The sequence below is a fragment of the Carcharodon carcharias genome, chromosome 21 (genome assembly GCF_017639515.1).
Source record: "Carcharodon carcharias isolate sCarCar2 chromosome 21, sCarCar2.pri, whole genome shotgun sequence".
Lineage (NCBI taxonomy): Eukaryota > Metazoa > Chordata > Chondrichthyes > Lamniformes > Lamnidae > Carcharodon > Carcharodon carcharias.
This window is the reverse complement of record NC_054487.1, coordinates 85,485,118-85,491,671: the sequence shown is the minus strand read 5'-3', so window position 1 is coordinate 85,491,671 and position 6,554 is coordinate 85,485,118.

Below are 6,554 nucleotides of genomic sequence, written 5' to 3'. Positions count from 1 at the left end.
GTGTGAGATTCTTTAAAGTTTAATTTAACATGGGACAAGAAATTTTTAAATATTTTCTGAAAATCAAAGTGGTTTCAGAATTTATTCTGTAAGTGTTTTGTCATCTTATAAACCACTGATTTGCTAGTCATTCTGTTCAGTGACTTCAATTCTTGGAGGCAGCATGAAATAGCGGGTGGATGGAAGATGATATGAAATGCTACTACCACAGAAGGGAGCCATTCAGCCCAATGTGCCTGTGTTGGCTGTTTGAAAGAACTTTCCAATTAGTCTAACTCCCCCACCCCCTCCCCACCTACTCTCTTTCTCCCTGGCCCTTAAAATTCTCCTTTTTAAAGCATTTATTCAACTTCCTTTTGAAAATTACCAATGAACCTGCTTCCACAGCCTATCAGGCCACGGTAACTCCCTATGTCAAGAAAAGGGTGTCTCTCATCTCTCCTCACCTCATATTCTTTAGCCTATAATCTTAATTTTTTATCTCTGTGACTGTGCAAGGTAGTTGGAACTGATATAGTCAGAACCGTTCATTTGACTTGATGTCCAGTTTAAAAATGATTAACCTTTCTTGCCTAAATTAGTAGTGATTGTTAAAGTAAGATTTTGCAGATTTCCATCAGTTAATTCCTGGATTTGTTTTTTTGTGTGCTGAATATTCCACCCCATCCCTGCCCACAACCACCACCACTAAAATACCTTGTTATTTGGTTACCAAAAATAAACAAGCCCTGGAGATGAAATACTTTTCGGCACTTGTTTGGCACCTGCTATATATATATACCATGCTGACATCATTGCACTCGTTTTTGGTTGCAACTTAAAAAAAGTGAAGACCTTAATTGGAAGGACAGAGATCACCTTCAGATCCTGCTGTGAGGAGGCTTTATTTACAGCCATGTTAGTCTTGTTCCTGTGTTTGGAACAAGGATGGTAGAGCCCTGACAGTTGCCACATCGATAATCCCAAACTGACTGAGGAAATCCATCGCCTCCTGTGCCCACTGACCTAAGTTGGCTCATGGTCCGACAATGCCTCAGTTTTAAAATTCTCATCCTCGTTTTCAAATCTCAGCATAATTTTTCTCTAATCCACACCGGCTCCCCCCCCCACCACTTCCCCAAGCCCTACAACCTTCTGAGATCTCTGCACTCCTCCCTCCCCCTTGTACATTCCCCATTTTCATCTCTCCACCCATTTGGCTGTGCCTTCAGCTGCCTGGGCCCTGACCTTTGGATTTCCTTCCCTAAATCTCTCTGCCTCTCTACTTTTCTCCTTTAAGACACTCCTTAAAATCTACCCTTTTGGTACCCTGTCCAAATATCTCCATTTGAGGCTCAGTCCCATATACTTTAATGAAGCACCTTGGGACATTTTACTCCATTCGAGAAGTTATATTAAAGCAAATTGTTGAGGTCATCAATCAAAGGTACCACACCTAAGAGCAAGATCACAATATCCCAACAATTTTTATTCCATCATTGTTGTACCTGGAGACGATTCTCCAATTTTACGTTTAATTCATTTTAAAGCTATACGAACATATAAGCCTGAATCTTCTGATCGGCGTGTGGAGGTGGGCCCCGCTCCTTGCCACGTAAAATTACACATCAGGCGTGCGTCCCAACGTCACAGCGCGTTATTCCGATCTTCAGTTTGGTGGGTACGCACCAGAGTCAACTGCGCGCCTGCTGAACTGTCAAAGGCCTGTTAAGGCCATTTAAAAACCAATTGAAACAATTGACAGGTTGGCGGATGGGCAGGCGAAGACTCCAGGCGGCCTTTGCATTTCTCATGAAACCTTATCCACGGGCGGGATGAGGTTTCATGAAGGCTTTATAAATTAAATTTAACAATGTTTTATTGAAATACATAAACCTGTGCCAGCTCATGTGACACTGTCACATGAGGGGACACGTCTGAGTAATTTATTTTATTCTTTTCCATTTTTCATAATGAAATTAATCTTCCTGATGCAGCTCCATGCCATGGAGATTTCTGCGCTCTTTCGCACACATGCGCAAAAGTGCACAGGCCCTGACTCTCCCCCCTCCCCCCCACCCCTCAGCCTGCACAAGCAGTGCTAAGCGCTTCCGGGTGCGTGTCACGCTGGGCGGGCATTAATTAGCCCACCCATGTAAGATGGTGGCGCTACATGCCCGCTCCTGCCAAGCCCGCACAACAGAGAGAAAATTCTCCCCATGAGCAGGGAGCAGGAGTAGGCCATTCGGCCCCTCGAGCCTGCTCTACTTTTTAATAAGATCATGGCTGAAATAACCTTTGATGTGGCACTTTATCAAATGCCTTCTGGAAATCTGAGTACAGTACATCTACCAGTTCCCCTTTATCTACAGCACATGTTACTTCCTCAAAGAACTCCAATAAGATGATTAAACATGATTTCACTTTCACAAAACCATGTTGATTCTGCCTGATTACCTTGAATTTATCCAAGTGCACTGCTATAGCTTCTTTAATAATAGCTTCTAATATTTTATCTATGACAGATGTTAAGCTAACTGGCCTGTAGTTTCCTGCTTTCTGTCTCTCTCTTTTTATATAGTGGAGTTACATTTGCTATCTTCCAATCTAATGGGTCCTTCCCTGAATCTAGGGAATTTTTGGAAAATTAAAACCAATGGGGAATGGATAATGGAAAACAACGCGTCAACTATGTCACTAACCACTTCTTTTAAGATACTTGAATGAAGTCCATCAGGACCTGGGCACTTGTCAGCCCACAACTCCAACAATTTACTCAGTACCACTTCTCTAGTGATTGTAATTTTTCTGAGTTCCTCCCTCCCTTCCATTTCCTCATTTATAGCTGCTTCTGGGATGTTACTTTATCCTCTATAGTGAAAACTGATGCAAAAACCTGTTCAATTCATCTGTCATTTCCTTGTTTTCCATTATCCATTCCCCAGACTCACTTTCTATAGGACCAGCGCTCACTTTGTTAACTCGTTTCTTTTTAAAATATTTATAGAAACTCTTACCGTCTATTTTCATATTTCTGGCTAACTTTCTCTTGTACTCTAATTTTTCCCTCCTTATTAATCTTTTAGTCAACCTTTGCTGTTCTGTATATTCTGTCCGATCTCCTGGCCTTCCACCTATCTTTGCACAATTATATCCTTTTTTTTAAGTTTGATACTAGCTTTAATCCTTCTAGTTAACCACAGATGGTGCGTCCGTCCCTTGGGCTTTTTCCTACTCCTTGGAATGTACCTATTCTGTGCATTCTGAAATATCCCCTTAAATGTTTGCCACTGCATCTGTATTGACCTATCCCTTAACCTAATTTGCCAATTCGCATTAGCCAACTTTGCTTTCATACCCTCATAATTGCCCTTATTTCAGTTTAAAAGCATAGTCTCAGACACGATCCTCTCTCTTTCAAACTGAATATAAAATTCAATCATTATGGTCACTGCTACCTAGGGGCGCTTTCACTAAGAGATCATGAATTAATCCCATCTCATTACACAATACCAAGATTAGTATAGCCTGCTCTCTGGTTGACTTCAGAACATGCTGTTCTAAGAAGCTATCCTGGAAACACTCCATGAACTCCTCATCGAGGCTACTTTTGCCCATCTGACTTTTCCAGTCTATATATGTAGATTAAAATCTCCCATGATTATTGCTGTGCCTTCCTGACAAGTTCCAATTATTTCTTCCTTTATGCTCAACCCTACCACATGGTTACTATTAGAGGGCCTGTACTTGACTACCACAAGTGACTTCTTGCCTTTACTATTTCTCCTCTCTACCCAAGCCGTTTCTATATCCTGGTTTCCTGCACTTCGATCATCCCTCTCTATTGTGCTAATGCCATCATTAACTAACAGCACCACCCCTCCACCTTTTCCTCGCTTCCTGTCCTTCCTAAATGTCCTATACCCTTTAATATTCAGGTGCCAGTCCAAGCCCTCCTGCAGCCATGTCTCTGTAATGGTTATCAATTCATCTGTTTTGTTTCGAATGCTTCATGCATTCAGATACAGAGTCTTTAGTAGTGCTCTTTTATTATTTTTATAATCTCTAGTCTCATCTGTTGATTTACTGCTAGATTTGTAATCTCTATCCCTTCCTGTCACAGTCTGATTTTCATTTCCCGTAATAATACCTTTCTCTTTTGCCTGGTCTCCACTGTTTGATTTACTTCATCTTCCTAAGTTTGTACCCTTGCCCCCACTACTTAGTTTAAAACCCTCTCTACTTCTCTAGTTTCACAGCTCGCAAGAACACCGGTCCCAGCACGGTTCAGGTGTAGACCATCCCAACAGTACAGATGCTACTTTCACCAGTACTGGCGCCAGTGCCTCACGAACTGGAAACCCATTTCCCCTACACCAGTCTTTGAGCTGCACATTCATCTCTCTAATCTGATTTGTCCTATGCCAATTTGCATGTGGCTCAGGTAATAATCCAGAGATAATCTTTTGAGATTCTGCTTCTTCATTTGGTGCCAAGCTCCTCATACTGACTATGCAGAACCTCTTTCTTTGCAGATGCCCAAACTATTTGAGAGTCTGGTAGTGAGACCCATAAATATGTTGTCTGTGAGCTATGTAAATAATTGTGGGTTGACTTAGCCTGTCTGTACCTTGTTTAAAAAAAAACCCTTAGTTGTTTCCTTTGGTTTTAGCAATGTTCATAATAAAAGCAGATTTACTATTTTTCTTTGAATTTTCCTGGATTTTGAAACCTGTCTTTCCCAATGATTTTCTTCCTATGTTTTTAGCACAAATATAACCAGAATAAAACTGAGTAAACACATACTTCAAAGGACCTTACTAATTACCAATTGTTTCATTTAGGGGGGGGATGCACAAAATTTTATTTGTACGTGTTCAAAATAAATGTTAGACTTTTGTACAAAACAAAGTGAAGATAATGTGCTTTCGGTACCTGTTCTTGGTACCAAACACCATAGAGTCAGGTACACTAGAATCTGAAGTAAAGCAACCATACCTTCCAACTGCAGTTTTACAGTCTACTTTGAATATCAATTAGCTGTAGGAAGCCCTTCCTAACGTGTAGTAACACCTGACATCTCTCACTAGACCAAGGCTTCTTTACAGATTCTGCTGAAGAGGAGACTAATATGTTGAGGAAAAGGAGAAATTCGGTGTCAGCCATGACTCTGCTCTTGTCTTGGAGGTTGAAGGCTGTGGTACCCACTGCAGAGACTTGGGTACATAATCAAGGTTGATGCTCTCAGTGCAGCACTGTGCTGTCAGAGGTGCCATCTTTCAGATGACACATTCAACCAAAGCTCCATCTGCTCTCAGGTGGAGGTAAAAAATATCCCATGGCACTATCTCAATGATTAATGGGAATTTCCCCCTGATGTCCTGACTAACATCCCTCAACCATTGTCACTTTAATTACATCGAAATCATCATCACATCGCTGTTTGTGGGAGTTTGCTGTGCACAAATTGGCTACTGCTTTTTCCTACATTGTAAGGGTGACTACACTTCAGAATTACTTCATTGGTTGCAAAGTGCTTTGGAATACCTTGAAGTTGTGAAAGACGTTATATAAATGCAAGTCTTTAATGTAGTTGAGTTAAGCTTTCGAGAAGGAAAATTACACCTTTTTGCATTAAAAGCTGTTTATAACAAATGACAGAATGCTTTTTATTTATTCATTCATAGGATGTGAGCATCCCTGGCCAGGCTGGCATTTATTGCCCATTATTAATTGGAATCTTTATTTGCCTGCATAACAACTGTGACTGCTTGACTGTACTTGAATAGTCATTCAGTGGCTGTGAAGCTGAAAAACACTCTATAAATTTATTTCATCTGTCCTTTAGTAGGTCTTTTCCAGTGTGTTGCTTTAAGCCTTTGTGATCTCCAGAACTCTCTCCACAGATTCCAGTTTAACAAGAGGTTGTTGAGGGGAAAAAAATGTCTTGCAAAATCCTTAGTCCTAACATGCAAACTGCATCATCCTCTAGTCTCCAGCCAGTCTCTCAGTCCTTGCGACTTTATATCATCATTTGCAGAAAGAGAATGTTTCATCTTCAGCTCTCTAACCAAAGGCACTTCAGACCTTCTTATTTCGCTCTTGGCCTTCAAAGCCTGTCTTTTTTCCCCAGCTCTCTCGTTACTGCTCAGTGTTTCTTCTATATAAAAAGCACCTGCGGTATTGACTACATTAAAGAAGCTGTATGAATCTTAGCTCTGATTGCATTGCTCCCCATTCCAAAGAGTGACAATGGATTTGTAATAAGCGCCCTCTTTGGAAGACTACACTGTTTTGTTCCTTTTTGTGGCTAATGTTTGCTATTTCACCCAACGCAGTCACTATATTTGACTTGTTAATGAAGGTAGCTTGGTGGTTGTTATGGGACTTTCAGTCTTCTTTCAGTCTTCCCTAGACTCAGGGGAGGTGCCAGAGGACTAGAGAATTGCAAACATTACGCCCTTGTTCAAAAAAGCTTGTAAGGATAAGCCCAGCAATTACAAACCAGTTGTGGGCAGGATTCTGGAAACAATTATTTTGGATAGAATTCATAGTCACGTGGAAAAATATGGGTT